This window comes from Schistocerca serialis, chromosome 2 (assembly GCF_023864345.2).
Source record: "Schistocerca serialis cubense isolate TAMUIC-IGC-003099 chromosome 2, iqSchSeri2.2, whole genome shotgun sequence".
Taxonomy (NCBI): Eukaryota; Metazoa; Arthropoda; class Insecta; order Orthoptera; family Acrididae; genus Schistocerca; species Schistocerca serialis.
The window spans coordinates 571,440,601-571,463,396 of record NC_064639.1 but is presented as its reverse complement, the minus strand read 5'-3'; the positions used below and the strand labels follow the sequence as shown (position 1 = coordinate 571,463,396).

The following is a 22,796-nucleotide window of genomic DNA, read 5'->3' as shown; positions in this document are numbered from 1 at the left end:
TGTCAAAACGGGCATCCGTCTGTGTTGTCCCTACTGGTGGGTTGTCGGGATTCAATAGGTTTTCAAAATGTTTTTTAAATAGGGTTGCTTGCTCTTCTGGCGGTACAACTTCACCCGTCTCATTCGTTAGGACCAATGTACGTTGTCTGTATGCGCCTCTGGCGAATCTTGAGGCCTGGAAAAACGAGCGTGACGACTTTGCTTCTTCGACTGCAATCAACAGACTTTTGTGGTGGTCCCGTTTCTTCTTTCTCATGAGTTGGTCCGTGTTACGCCTCGCTTCGTAGTAAGCTACCCTTGCTTCTTCCGAGAGTTGCTGTAGCCATTTTATCCTCTTCGCTGATCTAATCTCAACAGATTCTCGACATTGTTCATCGAACCAAGGTTTACTTCTTCGTTTTGTATCGCAAACTAGTTCTTCATTTGCACTTTCTAACACTGCATTCCTCAGCAGCAGCCATGCGTTCTCCACACTGGTAGGGTTCTCTGTTATTGTGAGATGTTCTGCAATTTTTTCTTGATAGCGCTGTCTCACTTCTACATCTTTCAACTTATTCTTGTCGAAGCGGACCATCATTTCAGAATTTCTTCTCCACATGGTTGAAAGTTTCAGACGTAGTTTGACTACCACTAAGAAATGGTCTGAATTCATATCTGCCCCGCGAAAGGATCTTACATGCTCGACACTACAATGATGTCTTCGGTCAACAAGAACGTGATCGATCTGGTTCATCGTACTTCCATCTGGGGATATCCAGGTTACTTTATGCACTGCTTTGCGGGGGAAGTATGTGCTTCTAACGATCATTCTCCTTGTATCGGCAAGGTTAATTAATTTGATACCATTCTCGTTGCTTGTTTCATGGATACTATCAGGCCCTATCGTTGGACGATACTGCACTTCTCTTCCCACTTGGGCATTGAAGTCTCCCATTATCAACTGAATTGAGTGTCTTGGGAGTTTGTCTACTACATTCTCTAGTTCTAGATAGAAGTTATTCTTTGTTTCTTCATCGGCATCCTCTGATGGGGCATGACAGTTGACTAGGCAGATCTTATATGGTTTAGCGTGTAAAATCATCCAACAGATTCGGTCGTTTACAGGAGACCATTTGTTGACAGCCGGCGTACAGAGGCATAAACTTAGTTGGTTCGCCAGCTTGCGTCCACTGTAAACTCGAACAGCCTTGGGTAATCTTGCGCTCAAATTTGTCACTTTACTAACCATCTACCATAGACTTGATTGTCATCCTAAATAGTACCAAACTTTGAACCGGAATCGGACGATTTTCATAGTACTGACCAACATCATAACGTATGTGTAGGAGCAATTTTGTAAAGAAACGTCAAATTAAACTTTCATATTATCGTGCTTAGCATTAATGTAAAGAAACTTCCAATTAAACTTTCATAATATTGTGCTTAAAATTAACGTTCTTTCAGAGAGTTGTTCTGTGTAAACTTATTTCACTTTTTGATGTTGGCAAGATGCATTATCCATTGCGCAGTTTTTATATTGACCAGTACAAAAGTGTGTGAAAAGCCGTAATTTTAGAGAGAAATATTATGACATTAAACTTGTCATTTCACCTGACACAGTTGTTCTCAATTCAATAATAAGCAAGCAAAAACAAAACGCCCGCAACGTTGCACCCTGATTGGGATCAATGGCGGTGTGGCGGGACAAGTGATCATTAGCGGGTCAATAAGGCAGGGTTGCTCAGTTTCGGCACTACTCAATACCATAACCCAGGATCCACACATCGGGAGCCTGACGACCCACCTTTCCGGTCTCACTTTGCGGTGTCATGCGTATGTGGACGACCTCCTCCTCTTAGTCCGCTCACGCAATGAAACACAGGTGATATTTGGTTTGATTTCAACATACGGAACTACAGCGGCAGTAACGTGAATGTGATTAAATCCTCTGTGATGCCCAGTGGACACAGCTCTCACACGACGACTCAGCACCCGTCCCGTGGCTACAGAAACCACGACACGTTTACGTCATTCTCACCTCCACCGTGCGCTGCTCCGCTGCCAACAATTATCGGCACGCTCTCCAAATTACCCGCACTGCAGCACGACAAAATCTCCTCCGCCGACTCGATTATTTATAACGTGTCGAATACCTAAATCAACATGTAGCGTCTAGAATGGTCCACAACGCACAGGTACTCCCTCTGGAGTCAACCATTGGACGCAGCGCCCAGGCCGCGTTCGGATACTTTCTTACGGCCGGTATGCTCTTTAAGGTCCGTTACGAAACGCTCCCCCTCCCCCCTTGAGCGGGGAGCTTCGGCCTTGTCAACGTGCGACTCCGAGCGGCGTCTCTGTACATGTCCACCACTCACAAGCAGCAGAAAGGGAACAACGTCCTAGGCGCAGCTTGCTGAAAATTCTTATGCCTGCAACCATGTCCCTGACAATACCAGTAAGCTACATCACGCACTATCTGGCGCACATTTCTGATTTCATCGTCGATTTCAGTTATGCGCACACTCACTTTCCGAGCACGAGCCTTCCGCGAACCAAAGATTTCTACACCCCACTGCTTCATTACATATCCAGCACCAATGCCGAACTGAAACATCCATCGACGTGGTGGCACACGGTTTGCTGTCATGTCCACCAGTGTTTCCCTCCCTCCAACGTCCGGGCAACAAGGTACCATGTCACATGTGGAAAATTCGCCAGCAGATCAACGCGTACACGCAATCGAATTGTCAGACACTCCGCTTTTTTCCATTTTCCACTGCCACGTCATAGGTGTCGGTGTCCACCATCTGACTTGTGGTGCCACCACTGACGCCTGGAAACTGGGTCGACAGTTTGCTACCTCCTACCTTCACGTTCCGCCACATTGAAATGACCCATGGACTTTTACCCATCCTGAGGATGCTTATTTCCCCGCCTCCAAAAATCATGCCATTATAAGGGTCAAGGAATGGATGATCACTTACTTGGATGCTGATGTCGATAAATCACGCCTTGACTTCTGACACTACCTGCAAACCCCTCACAATGAGCACCGATCACACTACTGCGCATTTTTTGCCAGTTACCTTTGCGCGATCTTTACGTCACCCTCCGCCCCCTCAGCTGGATGTTTCCACACGCAGATGACACTCCCGCATCCCCTCCCCTATCCCCTCCTGACATCTGAGACTACAATATGATATCGTATTCCACAGCGGTGTAGGCGCATGGACACGCGCCTCTTCCCTTTATGCACTATATCGGAGCACGCTGGTGCTGGTCATTGCCCCAACTCCACTGCCCCCTCCTCCTTGGCTTCTGCCCTCCTTTCGGGTGCTTCTTCCCGGTAGTCGAGCCGGAGACACCGCGGCGTCACATGTTGACCCCTGCCTATTCTGCCTCTACGCCCCATCTGCCGAGCAGGGGTATTCCTGCAAGTCTTATCGTATCCCCGCAGCTTACTCCCTCTTTGTCAACGGCCTCACACCTCTCTCTCTTAGCTTACTTTCGGCATTATTGTTAGTTTTTCACTCTCACCTTGTTCGTAATGTTTGCACGCCTTGTTCGAGTGTAAGGTCTCATGTTGGCTCCGCTGGAAGGATGGCATTTCTGTCGTATTTATGCTTATTCAAATAAAGCGTGTTGGTTTACGTAATGTATTAAAAAAAACTGGAGGGAAGAAGTTCAGAGACGGAAACCGGGAGGTATCGAGGTTAGGCATCGGGTTGCGATCCCCGCCCACCCCGTCACCATTGAATGGGAACTGACCACTCTACTTCCTGGAAAAAAAGTGATAAATTTAAAAAAAGTGGATAGGCTATGAACAAGGATAGTGGTGAAAAGAGGGTAGCGTCTTTGACTAGGGATCAGAACGATCTCGTCAGGAATGAACAACGGCATATGGATGAAGAAGGCACTGGAAACCACTGCATTAAAGACACATCATAATTGAAAAAGTGTCATCATGATCTCTCCATCGTCAAAAGATTCCTCAATAGTGGCTCTGAGCACTATGGACAGGTCACCAGTCCCCTAGAACGTAGAACTACTTAAACCTAACTAACCTAAGGACATCACACACATCCATGCCCGAGGCTGGATTCGAACCTGCGACCGTAGCGGTTGGCGGTTCCAGACTGTAGCGCCTAGAACCGCTCGGCCACAAAGGCCGGCATTCCTCAATAGTCCCCCATTTGGATCTCTGGGAGGAGACTGCCAAGAAGAAAGTGAACATCAGAAAAGAATTGAATAACCAACAAAAGGATAACGTTCTACGAGTCGAGGCGTGTAACGTCAGAAGTTAGAATGTGGTACCGAAGCTAAAAAATCTGAAAATGGGAAATGCTATGGCTCAATGTAGATATAATGGGCGTCACTGTGGTGAAATGAAAAGAAGACAAGAATTTCAGGTCAGATGGGTACAGGGTATATCAACGGCAGAAGAAAATGGTATGACAGGAGCAGGATTCGTTACGAGTAGGAAGATATGCCAGAAGGTGAGTTACTGTGACCAGTTCAGTGATTCGTTGGCTCTCGCCAGAATAGACAGCAAACAAACACCGATAATGACAGTCCCGAGCCAAAAATGAAGAGAGAGAGCAGTGTATCAGAATATTGAACAAGTAATTCACTGCGTAAAAGGAAATGAAAATCTAATAGTCATGGGGGACTGGAATATGGCTGTAGGGGAAAGAATAGAGGAAGGTGTTACTGTAGAACAAGGGCTTGATTGTAGGAATGAGAGAGAAGAAGGACTAATTGAGTTGTGCAAAAAATTTTACCTAGTAATAGCGAATACGCTGTTGAAGAATTAAAAGAGGTATACTTAGAAATGGTCCGAGATACAGGAAGATTTCAGTTAGCTTACCTCATGGTCAGGCAGAAATTCCGAAATCAGATACTGAATTGTAAGGCGTGCCGGGGAGTAAATATAGACTCAGCTAATAATTTAGTAGAGATGAAGAGTAGGCAAAAGTTTAAGAGATCAGTCAGGAAGAATCAGTGCGCAAAGTGAGGTGCGGAATGAAGATATACGCTTGAAGTTCTCTAGGGTTATACATACTACCGTAAGGAACAGGTCAAAAGAGGCAGTCCAGATGAAAAGGAATGGACGTCTGTAATAGGGGCTATCACAGAAGTAGAAAGAAAAACATAGGTAAAAAGAAGGTAAATGAGAAGAAACCTTAGGTATCAGAAGAAATACTTTCGTTGATCGATAAAAGAAGGAAATACAAAAATGGTCCGGGAAATTCAGGAATACAGAAATACAAGTCACTTAGTAATGAAATAAGTGCGAAGTGCAGGGAAGCCATAGCGAATGACTTCATGAAAAATAGAGAAACAAATGATTTTCGGAAGGACTGACTCAGCATATAGAAAAGTCAAAACTACCTTTGATGTAAATAAAAGGAACGGTGATAACATTATGATTACAATATAAATTCCCCTATTAAATACAGAGGATAGAGCGGATTGGTTGAAACAGTGCACTGAGGGTCTCTATGAGGGGGAGAACTTGTCTGATGATGTGATAGAAGAAGATACGGGAGTCATTAGGGAAGAGATAGGGGATCCAGTATTAGACTCAGAATTTAGAACAGTTTTACAATCAAATAAGGCAGAAGGGACAGATAATATTCCTCGGAATTTCTAAAATCATTGGGGGGGGGGGGGGGGGAGAGTGTGGCAACAAAACAACTATTCACCTTGGTATGTAGAATGTACAAGGCTGACGATATACCGCCAGACTTCCGAAAAAACATCATCCACACAATTCCGAAGACTGGAAGAACGGACAAGTCTGAAAATTATCGCTCAATCAGCTCATGCATCCGATTTGCTTATAAAAATAATACAAGAAACAATGGGAAAAAGCTTGAATTCTTAGGTGGCGACTGACCTAGTGCTTGACAATGGGAGCAAGACTAAAGAAGAATCAAGACACGTTGACAGGACTTGTCGACCTGGAAAAAGCGTTCAACAGTCAGATGGCGTAAGATGTTCGAAACTTTGAGAAAAGTAGGTGTAAGCTACAGTGAAAGACGGGTAATAAACATTATGTATAAGAGCCAAAAGAAATAGTAAGTGGTTGACTAAGAACGAAGTGCTCGGATTAAAAATGGGCGTAGGACTGGGATTCAGTCTTTCGCCTCTGCTTTTCAATCTACACATCGGAAACAAACGAAATTTCAAGAGTGGAATTAAAATTCAAGGTTAAACGATATCAAGTGTAAGATTCCCCGGTGACATTGCTATCCTGAGTGAAAGTTAAAAAGAATTACAGGATCTGCTGAACGGAAGGAACAGTCTAATGAGTGCAGAATGAGGACTGAGAGTAAATCAGAGAAAGAAGAAAAAAATGAGAAGTAGCAGAGATGAGAACAGAGAGTGACTTAACATCAGGGTTGGTGGTCATGGAGTAGGAGTAGATGAAGTTAAGGAATTATGCCACCTAGGCAGCAAAATAACCAATGACGGACGGATCAAGGAGAACTTACAATGCAGACTAGCAAGAACAAATAGGACGCTCCAGGCAAAGAGAAGTCTACTAGAAACAACCATAGGCCTCAATTTGAAGAAGAAATTTCTGAAAATGTACTTTTGGAACACAGCATTTATGGGAGTGCAACATGAACGGTGGGAAAACCGGAAAGAAAGAGAATCGCAGCAGCTGAGATGTGGTGTTAGAGAGGAATGTTAAAAATTAGGTTAACTGATAAGGTAAGGAATGAGGAGGTCCTCCGGAGAATCGGCGAGGAAAAGGGTATGTGGGAAACACTGACAGGAAGGAGGGACAGGTTGGTAGGGCGTTTGTTAAGATATCACGGAATAACTTCCTTCGTACTAGAGGGAGCTGTAGAGGGTAGAAACGGTAGAGGAGTCTGGAATACACCCAGCAAATAACTGAGGACGTAGGCTGCAAATGCTACTCTGAGTTGTAGAGGATGGCACAGGAGATCAATTCGTACAGGGCCGCATCAATCCAGTCAGAAGACTGATGACTCAAAAAACGATGTCTCATATCAGCACACACTACACTGCAGAGTGAAAATTCATTGTAGACATCTAATTTTGCCAAGTTAAGTGAACTATTTATCTTATAGTATTATCAGCTCTGTATGACTGTTCGCTGACAATACTGTCGTCTACAGGAAAATATCGTCGTTGGGCAGCCGTAAAGACTTAGGCACTATTTACACTGGATGTAAATTATGATAAATGCTAGATAATTCCCACAACGAAGAGAAAGAACACGATAGTGCCCTATTACGAGATTAATCATAATGTCTAGAGAATGAGGCACTTGACGTTTAGGGGTAATACTAAGAAACAATATGAGATGGGACGAAAACACAAAATCAATATTAGGGAAGGCCATTTGAGTATTTAGATTTGTTAAAAGGATTCTGGGATAGGACAGGGCATGTGTCACGGACATCATATACAAAACACTAAACCGATCAATTCCAGAGTTCAAAAATGCTTCAAATGGCTCTGAGCACTAAGGGACTTAAATTCTGAGGTCATCAGTGCCCTAGAACTTAGAACTACTTCAACCTAACTAACCTAAGGACATCACACGTATCCATGCCAGAGACAGGATTCGAACCTGCGACGTAGCGGTCACGCGGTTCCAGACTATAGTGCCTAGAACCGCTCGGCCACTCCGGCCGGCAATTCCAGAGTGATGTTCAAGCGTTTGAAGTCCTTATGGCAAGAGGCATGACAAAAGACATTGAACGAATTCAGGAGACGCGCTGCTACGGTCGTAACAGGTTGAATTAGCTTAATCAAAGGAGTGACACACAGGCCGGCCGCGGTGGTCTCGCGGTTCTAGGCGCGCAGTCCGGAACCGTGCGACTGCTACGGTCGCAGGTTCGAATCCTGCCTCGGGCATGGATGTGTGTGATGTCCTTAGGTTAGTTAGGTTTAAGTAGTTCTAAGTTCTAGGGGACTAATGACCACAGCAGTTGAGTCCCATAGTGCTCAGAGCCATTTGAACCATTTGAGTGACACACATGTTAGAGAAATTTAAATTCGTATATTCGCAAGAAAGGTGACGTTACCCTGCTTTGTAACTTTAGATAAATTATATACCTATATTCTAGCAAGACCGTGCGACCACTCTGCTGCCATCAACACACACTGTAAAAAAGAAAAAAAGACGCACCACGAAGCTATCATCCGAATTGGACGACAGTCGACAGATATACTGTACAAGTACAGGCAAAGTAATTATTACAATTTCAGAAAAATTGAATCAGTTAGTCAAGAGAAAGAGCTACACAAATTGACACAGTGAATAATGCGTTGGTCCACCTCTGAGTGCACCCTGAAAAACGGCAACAACGCATGGCGACTCGGATGGTCACCCATCCAAGTGCTGGCCACGCCCGACAGCGCTTAACTTTGGTGATCTGACGGGAACCGGTGTATCCACTGCGGCAACGCCGTTGCCTCAGCAACACATACAACAACTTCACTATCAATCAGTGCCATGCCAAATACCCGCTCGTATACAGGTCACAGATGGACCAACACGTCACTGAATTGCTCAATTTGTGAAGCTCTTTCTCCTCAATAAATCATCCAATTTTTTGACATTGTAATCATTTGTTTGTCTCTATATGTACATCACTTCTGTCGATTTCTGTTCCATTCGTATAATTCGTTCGTTTTGTATGTCTCTTTTTTCATTTCTTTTTTTTTTTTTTTTCATTCTTAGAGTGTATATTCAGCGGAGCGATCACGAGAATAAGATGAGAGATATTAGGACATGTAGAGAAGCAATTGCGAACAACTTAAACCGAAACCATAATACAGAAAATGTGGTGATGATGGCGAATCAGAGACTGCCTTTTGTTGGTAGAAGATGCAATGAATCTACTTAACAGACTGCCTACACTACGCTTGACCGTCCTCTTCTGGAGATTGCTGAGCGATATGTGATCCTTACAGGTAGAATAGATGGAGGACATTCTAAAAGTCCAGACATGGGCAGCTCGTTGTGTATTATCATGAAATGGAGAGATTGGTGCGGATATGGAAAGTGAGCTGAGGTGGCGCTCATTAAAACAAAGACCTTTTTTTTTTGGAGAGATCTTTTCACGAAGTTATAGTCACCAACTTTCTCCTCCCAATGCCAGGATATCTTGTATCTCACCTACAGAAAGAGGAGTGATGATCGTAATACAGATCCAGGTACTGATTTTTCGCAAGCGCTGTTCGAGAGCGGAACGGTCTAGAATCAGTCTGAAAGTGGTTCTCTGAATTGTGCTTTAAACCTGAAACTCGCAGCACGTCCTCCTTCTTGCCAAATCGAGCCGTCTGCATCAGCGCCACCATCAGGCCCTCTCCTGGATGCAAGAGCTCTTGTCGCGTTGAAACGATCTAAAAGCCATCGGCGACGCTGGCGGTCAGAATGAATCGTGACCGAGTTGGGCGGCGGCCAAGGTTTTTGAAGTATGGACAGTGGAGCAGGAGATGCGGCGACAATAAATAGAACCTATAGCCGTAGTGCCAATGGCTGACGAGTCGTGGGGCTGCGCTGGGCTAGAAGGGTGTTGGTCTGACTCGTCTCAGTCTTGCGTAGCATTCCGAAGGTGTTATTGTGGCGGCAATGAGTCATGGAGGTGAGGGGGACTATGCAAGGATTCTGTGAAGGGCCAAGAACAGTGAAACTTCCCCTTTGAAAAATTGTACCTGACTGTGCTTAAACTGACACACAATATTTTGTTAGCGCAACGCAATCTGACTTTCAAAATTCCCTACAAAAGAATGGCCCTGACTAACATTAAACTATACCTTTCACAAATCACTTACCTCACCAAAATCTTCGCTGCTCAAGCTACTGCAATACAGCGAGCGCCACTACTGCCAGCTAAATAAAAGATTCAAACTATGGAAGGCACTAACTACTGATAGGGATAGTTAGCAAATGAAAGACATTAATAGAGAACAAACAATGTATTTACCTTGATATCATCATATATAAATATAGCAGTTCATGACAAATTTCAAAACTCCGCCATCTCTCTCCCCACACCCATCACTGCTGGCGGCTCATCTCCAACTGCGCAACGCTACGCGCTGTTCACAGCCAGCTGCCTAACACTACAATGGCGAGTATTACAACAATGCAAAGCAGCCACAGACTGCACACAGCACAGCCAGTGATTTTCGTACAGAGGTGGCGTTACCAATAAAAAAACCTAAACAGCCTACTTACATAGCCCCCATGCTCCCCACAAAAAATTTTACAAATTGTATTGGGCAGTGGCCAATACAGATTTGAAAAAAATTTTTCGTAATTACAATAACAAAGAAATCAAATGCACGTCTGCCATATGAAACTTCCCCTTTGAAAAATTGTACCTGACTGTGCTTAAACTGACACACAATATTTTGTTAGCGCAACGCAATCTGACTTTCAAAATTCCCTACAAAAGAATGGCCCTGACTAACATTAAACTATATCTTTCACAAATCACTTACCTCACAAAAATCTTCGCTGCTCAAGCTACTGCAATACAGCGAGCGCCACTACTGCCAGCTAAATAAAAGATTCAAACTATGGAAGGCACTAACTACTGATAGGGATAGTTAGCAAATGAAAGATATTAATAGAGAACAAACAATGTATTTACCTTGATATCATCATATATAAATATAGCAGTTCATGACAAATTTCAAAACTCCGCCATCTCTCTCCCCACATCCATCACTGCTGGCGGCTCATCTCCAACTGCGCAACGCTACGCGCTGTTCACAGCCAGCTGCCTAACACTACAATGGCGAGTATTACAACAATGCAAAGCAGCCACAGACTGCACACAGCACAGCCAGTGATTTTCGTACAGAGGTGGCGTTACCAATAAAAAAACCTCAACAGCCTACTTACAACAGGAAGACTTCTCCAAAGCAGGTGCGTCCGGGGACCGTTTTCAGGACTTCACTAATGGTCAGTGCGTGGCTGCAATATGGACAGAAGCAACATAGTAGGGCAGTTTGTGTCTTTTCCCCGGGCGGCAGAACATCGGTTGCAGTGGAGCCACGGAAAGCGAATTTCGCATTAGAAGATGATGCTTTAGTGACCGACAGCGAGATTTCGACGGCTGAGTGATGCAGCATGGTGTACAGTGAAGCCCGCTGAGGCAGTAAAGCAGCCTCTTCTCACAGACAAAGTGTAGCGTTGCCAGGGCAACAGGTGGTTGCCTGATGAGGCGGCGTGTTGCGTGTTCCAGAGGCGGCGCTGACTGTACGGTCGATGGCGCCTCACAACAGTGACGTGTGACCATACAGACAGTCACGGACATGGACGTTGTTTGGCCACACAGGCGATGCCACACAGGAAGAGTATTCGCCTACACAGGTGACAGACAGGAACAGGTAGATGGCAGCTGCATGAACGGTGGACCTATACGGTCATCAGCCAACAGTAATTGGAAATGAGCCAGCAGGTGGCAAACCAGTTGTTAGGCACCAAGTTAGACTCAGTGCGGACAGCAGCCCCGCAGCTGGTGAAAGTATTGTCTGGCGGTGGCAGCTTGCTGACCCAGCTCGAATCATAGGCTAGTGTAGATCAACCCTCCCAGCTGGTTCCTAGTGGTGTTTGCGTAATGCTTGTCTAGAGTGGTGGTACATATGACAGACTGGACGTCTATTGTTTCTGAAAATGTATCAGTATTTCTCTCTAAACCAGAAAAAGATCGAGGCTCAAGGCGTGTGCATTGAGTAACAGTGATATCATTGCTCCCGCTTTGTCGTAGTGTCAGAAGCTTACCAGGCATGACAGTGCTGTAATGGTGTAGCAACGTCTACTTTCAGAAGCTCCGGGTGGCGACTTCTGCACAGTCTGCGCACTGAACACCTCTACTTACGCAACGACACCTGCTCAATTTTGGGGTTTCTTGCACAACCTCCCGTTTGATGTGTTTTTGCTCAGACGGTCACAGGGGTCCGTTGCTTCACCAGAATTGCAATACGTGTCCCTTCTTTGGCATATAAAGTCCACCAGACCACAGATCAGCCACATCTCTGGACAGTGTTTGACTAATAAGTACAATACATTCATTGTTTCATTATTCAAGTTTTCTTTAAACCATACGGTACACTGACTGATTACTTAATAAATGCTTACTTTCTAACGCTAACTGATGTACTGTAAATTCAGATCGGTGAGCGATTTTCCGCCTAAAATAGATACTATGTGCACAAAATACACTCAGCACCACAGCGGCTCCAGAAACTAAGACACTCATCGTTAAAACTTTGCGGCGTTGATCATTATGGTACTGCTACACCTGCTGGGGTATCTGTTCCACGGTAATGTCTCCATTTTGAGCCGCTACAAGGTAAATGAACTTCCCTCGTTTTCCGCCCTTATACATCACTACACTGAATCACCAATTAACAAATGCACAAAATAAATTAATAAAATAATTACTTTATTTATAGGTGTAATCTTCAACCACTGCAGTACACATTTTTCAGAATACAATTTTGAAGGCGGAATTTTATTCTGAAAAACAATAAAATAATAATGCAAAACTCGCCTATCATAACAAATTCCCTTAATCGAAGCCTCTTTAACAGTAAAAGGTCCGCGGCAGTTCTTGTCGTCTCTCCAGTGGCTTCATAATGCACTGTTCTGTTATATGTCTTGGAACTTTTGGAGCTTCGTCTTTGCAACCGAAGTACGCCTCAAGTTTTCCAGAAAATCCATCCCTAAAACACGCAACCCATATCCAGTACTACCAGTACCCTCTACCACAGACTCCCGTATAGCCCATACTTTAATGCTAATTGCAGTTATCCTTGCTTAGTTACTACATCTCGTATTTTGAATCTCAATGACTTTGCTGACTGTTTACGTGGCTCGCCTTTCACCAGGAGTAAACCTTGTGGCAGTACGTTATTGGTGACAGCTTTCCCCAGCATGAACGATGGCAGCCGGCCGGAGTGGCCGAGCGGTTCTAGTCGCTACAGTCTGGAACCGCGCGACCGCTACGGTTGCAGGTTCGAATCCTGCCTCGGGCATGGATGTGTGTGATGTCCTTAGGTTAGTTAGGTTTAAGTAGTTCTAAGTTCTAGGGGACTGATGACCTCAGACGTTAAGTCGCATAGTGCTCAGAGCCATTTGAACCATTTGAACGATGGCACACCGAGTTCTACTGCAGGCTGCCGAAGATCAGTTTTTACAAACGCTTCCTTTTTACCTCTACTACATATTACATTGCAATTATCATCACAAGTATTACAAGCGCTTTCCCTCTTTATTCTCTTATCCCCTTCCCCTTTCTGCGGGAACGTCACCATAACTGGTGGCGACCAATCTCGTGCGCAAGTTCCCACTACATATGTATAAACCACCTCATTGGCCACTACACATGCAGCATAATAAACATCAGTAACTGCTTCCAATCACTCTTTCGCATGATGTACAATAAAATTACCATTAGCAGCTACACTCTGAATGGCACAAAAATCAGTGGGACTTGTACTTCTCTATATATACCCATACAGGAATATACATCATCCGAACTCCACAGCCACATATTAACCACTAGTGCGGTAGATTTCACTGTTGATATTCATATTTTGTACTGTATCCCTGGTCTTGAGGTAGCCTCTTTGGCTTGTAGCCAAAATGTCCTCTATCACACTTTCGAACTTCGCCACTGCTCAATTTTTTAATAAAAATCATCAGAAGTGGTGGCCGAGTCACTCTCATTCTGCCGAACGGACTTGTCAAAGAGGGCGGAGGAGCCGGCAGAGGTTCAGGGCACTCTCTTTTCTTTAGAGCTGGAAAGTGTCCCTAAAAGGCAAAAGAATCAGCAATGATCAATGGAAAATAGATGAAGAAGGCAAAGGAAACCACTGCAATGAAGACACATGACATGTGTGCACCAGACATTTTTTCCTGAAACTGAAAAACCGCCATGATGGTCTCTATACTGGCAAAAGACTCCGGAAAAGTCCCCCATTCTGATCTCCGGGAGGGGCCTGCCAAGTGGGAGGTATCCTTGAGAAAAAGATTGAATAATTAACAAGACGAGGCTTGGAATGTCAGAAGTTTGAACGTGCTGTGAATGTTACCAAATCTAAAAGACCCTATCTAGAAATCGTGGGCGTTACTGGAGTGAAATGGGAAGAAGACAAGGATTTCTGGCCAGACGAGTATAGGTTAATACCAACAGAACCAGAAAATGCTATTATGGGAGTAGGATTCGTTACGAATATGAAAGTACAGTAGTGAGCACTTTACTGTGAACAGTTCAGTGATAGGGTTGTTCTCATTAGAATCGAAAACAAACCAACACCGACAACAATAGTTTAGGTATACACACCGAAGTCGCAAGACGAAGACGAAGAGATAGTGAAAGTATATGAGGATATTGAGCGGATAATTCAGTACGTAAATGGAGATAAAAATCTAATAACGGGAGATTGAAATGCAGTTGTAGGGGGTTACGAGAGAATATGGGCTTTGTAGAAGGAATCACGGAGGAGCAAAACTAGTTGAGTTCTGCAATAATTTTCGGATGGAAATAGCGAATACTCTGTTCAAGCATCACGAGAGTAAGAGACATACTTTAAAAGGCCTGGAGTAGCAGGAAGATTCCAGTTAGATTACATCATGGTCAGGCAGATATCCCGTAATTAGATACTAGATTTCAAGGCGAACCCAGGGGTGGTTATAGATCCAAATCACAATTTAGTAATGATGAAGAGTAGGCTGAAATTTAAGAGACTAGTCAGGAAGAATCAATGCCCAAAAGGATCTGGAGACGGAAGTACTAAGGAATGAGGTTCCCTGACGCTATAGATACGCCGATAACACTGGTTAACAAATATAATTTTTTTTCTGCATTTGGTTTGTAAATGGGTAGCTTTACTTAATTTTGGGATGCTGAATACGCTGGTAAAATCAATTTTTCTCTATGACGTCACATTTCCTAGATACACAGCATAATAAAAAATGGTAATAGCGAAAACTGACACTATTAAGGCAGACAGAAATACACATTCAGAACGTTTGAAATCAGTACTATTTTATATTTATATATGGGCATGATACCAATAAAATGTCCAAATTAGTTCACAAAATATTTTCACCTTCTATCGTCTTTGGTTTTTGAAAAATGCGACGATGGAGCTCATCTTTTGTTTGCCGTTTCATCACACTCCCTAACAAGACCCCAGCAGTAGTCACCCATCATCGAATGGTTCCAATGGCCCTAGTAACCGTGTTACATGGTAAGAATGTCTCGGTGAAAGCGTTCACCATGTTCATCGCTTACGGCCCCCAAATTTTCCCGGAAGAAATCAAGGTGATAATGTAAAAATTGAACTTTAAGCAACATTCTAGAACCTTAAAGTTGTCCAACAGTTCATTCACAATGGTAACATAGTTTTAGTCTTTTATGTTACCCAAAAAGCCATTCATAATTGCTTTGAAGGAAGACCAAGCAGCTATTTGGATATCTGTGAGTTTGGTATCAAAGGTTGATCTTTCAGCAATTTTCTTATTTGTGGTCCAATAAATGTACCCTCGTTCAGCTTTGCCTCACTTAATTTGGGACACTTTCCTTTTAAGTGATCGAAGGCCTCACCTTCTTTATCCAGAGCTTTTACAAAGTTCTTGATAACGCTCAGTTTGATATGAAGGGGAGGCAAAATGATTTTATCGGGCTGAACCGATGGTGTATTGTTCGCATTTACGTTTCCAGGAACATATGCCTTCCTCATAGATCATTCCTTGACTGTATAGTGGTTCTTGGTGTCACGACTGTCCCAAAGGCGCGAAAAGCAGCAGTATTGAATCCAGCCTGTAAACCTATAAGGAGTGCAACAACTTTTAAATCACAGCAAAGCTGCCATTCATGATCCTTATATTTGATTGCCTCCAGCAGCAAAGCCATGGTTTCTTAAGTTTCTTTCATGTCTACTGCGTAAGCCAAAGGTGCTGATGAAAAAGCATTGCCATTTCTAGTAGTACTGCTTTCAAGCTGGTTTTACTGGAGTCAATAAATAGTCGCCACTTCTGTCGATTACGTTGTACACCTAGCACCATCGTAAGACCATTGACATCTGTACATACACACATTGAATTCTGCATATCGAAATATTGAGCGAAAGAAGCACCTCTTGATCTGAAGCAGGAAATTTTTATCCTTGGAGCTAGAAGGTGCCGTTGTTGCAGTCTCGACCCCAAGAGTTCAGCTTGCTGTTTCGAAAGTTTTAGATCGCGAACCAAATCGTTCAGTTCCTTTTGACTAAAGAGCTGAGGCGAAGTGTTATGACATATGTTCAATACTTTACGATTCACTTGACGTGGTGTCTGATTACGCGGCCTTCAAGTTACAGGCAGGAACAGGCAACCCGTCATCATGGGGCACTGGCAAATGCACCGAAGATTCATTTGGATACTTTACGCTGCAATCATGGACTGTGAGGCTGGTCCTGGCGGAGGTTCGAGTCCTTCCTCGGGCATTTAGGTTAAGTAGTGTGTAAGCTTAGGGAATGATGACCGTAGCAGTTAAGCCCCATAAGATTTCACACACATTTGAACTTTTTTTTATATATTTTATTTTGTGTCTAGTTTTGCTTGAATGTCCCGAAATATTTTTAAGACAGAAGTAACTGTTTGAATAATGGTCATTAGGCTCACATCACACCATCGGAACAGCGAATGGCATGGTTCGGCGTTTTCCTTTCAACCACCCGATTAAGGTTGTAGTCCAGACTATGCAGGCAATATGAGCTGCTAAATTTTTATCTTCATCACCAACAGGACAATCAAGATGCAATTTATATGCCTTCTTAACCAAATCAGTGATTGGTTTTCTTTTGGCTTTTGGAGTGAACTTCCTACACACATAACAAAAGTTGTCGGGGTGGTTTAGACAGCAACGATATTTCCTAGTTGTCATTTTTCTTAGTGTCAGTTTTAAACAAAAAACGTTTGCACTATCTTTCACAGGAAACACTCACTGGCGATCCCTTTCACACCACTGGTTTACCACACCAACTATTTACTGACGATTTGTAGATCCTCTAGCTCTCCTCTGCCAATCAAAAATAAACAATTAAACTTCAAAGCAGAAGAACAGCAAAAAGCGAAATACTGAATACGAAAAATAAAAAAAAACCTTTAAAAACCGAAAATGGTACGTGCTCGAACATTTAGAAAGATATATTTGGATTCTACACACCAAAATACATAGTAGTTGATGTATCACATGCCAGATGCAAAATGGCTGTTGACTTGTGTACTGAATAACTCAGTAGGTAGCTCAGTTGAAGAAGAATGGACATCTACAAAAGGACGGTCACAGAACTTGGAGAGAAAAACGTAGGAACCAGGAAGGTAACTGCGCTGAAACTATGGGTAGAAGAAGAAATATTTCAGTTGATTGTCGAAAGAAGGAAGTACAAAAATGTTCAGGGAAATTCAGGAATACAGAAATACGTCACTTAGGAATAAAATAAATAGGAAGTGCACGGAAGCTAAAGCGAAATGGGTACTTGAAAAATGTGAAGAAATCGAAAACGAAGTGATTGTCGGAAGGGTGGACCGAGCCTACAGAAAAGTCAAAATAGCGTTAGGTGAAATTAAAAGTGAAGGCGGTGATATTAAGAGTGCAATGGAAATTGCGCCGTTTAGTGCAGATGAATGAGCAGATCGGTGGAAAGGGAACATCGAGGGCCTCTAGGAGGGGAGGACTTATCTGATAGCGTGATAAAATAAGAAATAGTGTCCCGTATTAGAATCAGATTTTAGAAGAGCTTTGAAAGACTTAACATCAAATAAGGCAGAAGGGGCAGAAAACATTTCACCGGAATTTAAAATCATTGGGAGAAGTGGAAACAAACCGATTATTCACGTTGGTGGGTAGAATGTATGTGACTGGAGATAAACCATCAAACTTTCGGAAAAACAACATCCCCGCTATTCCCAAGGTTGCAAGAATAGGCAAGTGCGAGAATTATCGCACAATCACATTAATAGCTCATTCGTCCAAGTGGCTAACAAGAATAATGTAGAGAAGAATGGAAAAGAAAATTGAGAATTGTTAGATGGCGTTCAGTTTGGATTTGGGAAAGGTTTAGCCACGAGTGAGGTAAGTCTGACGTTGCAGATGATAATGGAACCAGGGCTGAAGTAAAATCAAAACACGTTCATAGGATTTGTCGACCTGTAAAAAGCGTTCAGCAGCGTCAAATGGTGCAAGATATTCCAAATTCTGAGAAGAACAGGGGTAAGCTATAGGCAAAGACGGGTAACACGCAATAAATACAACAACAAAGAGGGAGCAATAGAAGTGGCAGAGCAAAGAGGATGTGCACGAATTAAAAACGGGTTTAAGACGCGGATGTAGTCTTCTGCCCCTGCTGTTTAATCTACACGTCGAAGAAGCAATAATAGAAATGAAAGAATGGTTCAAGAGTGGGATTAAAATTCTAGTTCTAAGGATATCAATGTTAAAATTCGCTGATGACATTGCTATCCTCAATAAATGTGGCGAATTATATAATCTGTTGAATGTAATGATCAGTGTAATGAGTATAGAATATGGATTGAAAGCAAATAGAAGAAAGGCGAAAGTTATGGAAGTAACAGAAATGAGAGCACCGATAAACTTAGCATCAGAACTGGTGAACACGAAATAGATGAAGTTAAGGAATTCTGGTATATAGGCAGCAAAATAACGCATGAGGGAGGGAGGCAGAAGGACATAAAAACTATATTAGTACTGGTAAAAAGGTACCAGTTGCCTGGCCACGGGAAGTCTACTGGTTTCAAACATGGGTCCTAATGAGGAAGAAATTTCTGAGAATCACCGTTTGGAGCACGGCATCTGAAGGGTGAGTGTGTGCTAATTTTTGTAGGAATTTTTTTTGTTTTGGATGTCTGAAATCGCGTTCGCAATATATGGATCGCTTAGATATGCGCGTGCATCCTCGACAGCGATTCTGCGCCGCACACAGATTAGTCAGAGGTGATATTTGCTCAGTACAGATGAGGGCCAAATTTATCGATTGAGGGCAGGGAGAGAAGATTAGATAGTTAGTTGAGCTTTGGTGTTAGATGTGAACAATCGAGTTTTGTTTTAGTAGCAGCAAGGGACAAATAATGCAGATTTTTTGAATTATATTACGAATCAGTAGAAGACTTATACCGGAAAAGAAAAAGTATTGATTTTGTATTGCTACGATCATATTTTCGATGAATGGATTACAGGTAACGATAAAGTTTTCTTTTATTTACTGCAGCCGTTTGGTAATGCAGCATTCTTGGGTCGTCAGACGTCCAGTTCATGAATCTTTTTGTTTTTGATTTCTTGTTAAGATTTATCGATCATTGAGAGAGAAATGGATTTAAGAATAAGATTTTGGAATTTAGTTCAATGAGAAATTATAAATGTGAAGTTCAATATTTATGATTCTTGGATTATAATTAAGTAATTTCAGAGAAACCTTAATTATTCTTGAAATTTCATTAAATGTTATTAAGACAAAGGAAATGAAATTGAAATTGAATTTGTTTAAACAAGAGTCATTGTCCACATCCCAAGAGTCAATTAATTTTCAATCTATTTAACAACCATAATAAAAAATCATGAACCAAGAATGATAGCAATGTTTCTAGAATACGCTTTGCACATCTGTGTACCTCTGTAGTTAGATTTCGCAGCTCTGTTATCGAGACGCGCTGTAGTTTCAAAAGCAGTTTGACACAGGTGTAGAGAACACATTCTCCTTTTAACTAAATTCCACAGGGACCAACTTTAGTTTCAAAATAATCATTTTTCTTTTATCAAGATTCATAGTCAGATTTTGTGATTACAATAAGTTTCAGAGAGGACATGATTTTCTTAAGGTTACACAGTTACATAATTCTATGCATTCTTGCAGTTGAATTTTTGTCACCAACAGTTAGTGTGAAGCTACCTATAGTTTCGGATACACTTTCAGATTGACTTTCACTCACTAAAACTAATCGAAACAGATAACTACACAGTGTATGACAGTGAGACAGGGACTGTGGGAAAACCGGAACAGAAGAGAATACAAACATTTGAGATGTGTTGCTACAGAAGAATGTTGAAAATTAGGTGCATTGATAAGGTAAGGAATGAGGAAGTTCTCCACAGAATCGGTGAGGAAAGTAATTATGGAAAACACAGACAAGAGGGAACAGATGATGGGACAGCTGTGAAGACATCAGGAAAAAACTTCCTTACTATTAGAGGGAGCTCCAGAGGGTAACCACTAGAGGTAGACAGAGACTGGAACACATCCAACAAATAACTGAGGACGTAAGTTGCAAGTGGTACTCTGAGGCAACTATGTTGGCACAGGAGACGAATTCGTGGCTGGCAGCATCAAACAAGACTGAAGACAAACGATTGCAAAAAAAAAAAAAAATGCCCACGTGGCGATCCACACACAATTTCGTCTCAGAATAGAACACATTTACTTCGTCTGTCAATATAATCTACTTAGACTCCGAATTTTCGGAAAATATTGGAGCTGGTAACCTTATATAATTTCCTGTAGCTTCCGCAATCTTAACGAGCTCTCGCCGGCAATGAAGGCCTGAAGGATGTCTACCAGCCGCCGTGTCATCATTTGCCTTGTGGCGTAATGCGGATGCAGTTTGTGAGGGCATGTGGTCAGCACATCGCTCTGCGGGTCGTTTTGTATACATTCCAGACCGTGGAGCCTCTACTGCTCGGTCAAGCAGCTTCTCAGTTGGCGTCACGAGGCTGAATGCATCCAGTACCAATCCTCACACCAAAGGAACACCCCATGGCGGTACTTGGATTACAACCCACGTCCTCCTCACGAAAGCCATGTATGCTGACCGAGTGAGGGACTTCTCCAATTTTACAGCCTTCTGCCTGAATTAAACGCTCAATATTACCTTCTTTCTTCTGACAATTCACTTTCGCGCCAATTCTACCCTTTCTTAATCTCCTTATGCCTAACATAACTTGTCCATTCATGAACAGTCTCTCCCGTGCGTCCTGGCCACTTCTCTGTTTTTCCTCCGTAAAATTCTCAGCACACTTAACGCGGCCAGTGGTAGTTGACCGTATTGTAGAAGCAGTAAACTAGACGAAAGCCTCTGCCCTCTTAAAGCCTTTAATTGTTTGACCGTACCTGCATTGACTGCTCTAAACTCAGCTAATTGAACTGCTAAAGCTTGCAACGTCATCTCAGCGGTAACAACTCGAACATTGTGGAGCCTCTATCGAACAAACAAATATCAGATGATAGGAGAAAATATCAGGGTGACGAGAAGGACGTTTGAATTCGGCACTATCGTAGCACTTTTTATTCTAACTTAATTTCTCCGTCATAATGGCTGCTCAAGGTTAATACCTAACTACAAGTGCTAACTACAAACCTGGCGCCAACTAACATTGATGGTTTCATACCTTCAGAACTCTGAGATTCCTTGCCAGAACTCACATATGAAACGAAACTTAAGCATCTACATTGCCACGCACAGTGATGTGACCACCTACGAAGAGCGTGGAAAACCTATTCGAACATGGACCGTCGCGAGACGTGCAGAAAGAGAGTCACTGAGGTTCTGGAAAATATGAAGCCATACCGACTCCAGTAGCGTTGCCAGCTGTGCTACGTTTCTCGGTTGACAGTCCATGACACGAACAGTCCGATAGAGTTGGTAACACATATTCTCGACTGGGTTTTAATTCGTTGAGTTTGGAGGCCAAAAAGTGCGGTAAACTCATCCTGTTACTCTCAGAACCACGCACGTACACTGCCAAGTATGGCATGTTGCATTGTCCTGCTGATAAATGCCATCGTGCCGAGGAGAAACAAACTGAATGTACTGGTGGAAATGGTCGCCAGGGTCAGGTGCATCCTTGTGTTGTTCCATTGTGCCCTCCAAATGACAAAAGCACACAGGAAATGCCACGAAAAACATTCCGCAGACCATAACGCTCCCTCTTCCGTCCTGAACCCTTTCGAAGATGGTTGGAGGGTGCTGGCTGTCAGAGGTTTCACGCCGTACGTGCATACGGCCGTCTGTCCAATGGGGCATGAAATGTGATTCATCTGAAAACGCCACATGTTGCCACTCACTGGAAGTCAAATTGCAGTACTGGCGTGTAAAACCCAGCCTACATCGCCAATGAACGGCGGTCAGCGTGGGTGCATGAACCAGGCACCTGCTGTGGAGCATTCGCTAAACGGTCGTTGGGCAGACAATTTTCGTTGGCGCTCGGCTCATTTGGGTGGTCAGTTTCTCAACAGTCTATTCGCTCGTACGCATCTCCTTAGCCGTCGTTCACTCCTGTTCGTCTACGACCCGTGGTGAATCACAACAGCCTCGTCCCAGTTTTGTGCCAGTTTTGTCCCAGTTTCTATCATGCACAGTGTACTTTAATCACGGCAGCAAATGGGACGATGAAAGACTTAGTCGTTTCACAAATACTTCGACCCATGGTCTGAAATCCAATGATCATGACCTTATGGATGTCAGATAAAACGCTTCGTTTCCGTATTACGTCGACGACTGCAGTGTTCTAAGCGTCTCGCCTACATGTTTTATACACCCTACACAGCCAGCCTGCCACTTACCAGCTGTGAGTGTTCATTGCACGTTGACGGCAAACACAGGCGGTTGTCACATTAATGTGATTGTACCGTGGAGTAGAAGACCGACTGATTCAAGAAGAGACTTGGAGGGAGAAAGAAGTGCTGCTTGTAGGGGTCGGGGGTGAATGACTGTTACGATGGGTGGTGGAGGTGGACTGGTTGTGGTCGAATGGGCC

At 43.2% G+C, this 22,796-nt stretch overlaps 1 pseudogene; it reads right to left on the bottom strand.

Moving 5' to 3' along the window:
* Nucleotides 1-8,319: 8,319 nt before the first annotated feature.
* On the bottom strand, nucleotides 8,320-8,437 carry LOC126459587 (5S ribosomal RNA; annotated as a pseudogene).
* Nucleotides 8,438-22,796: the final 14,359 nt, after the last annotated feature.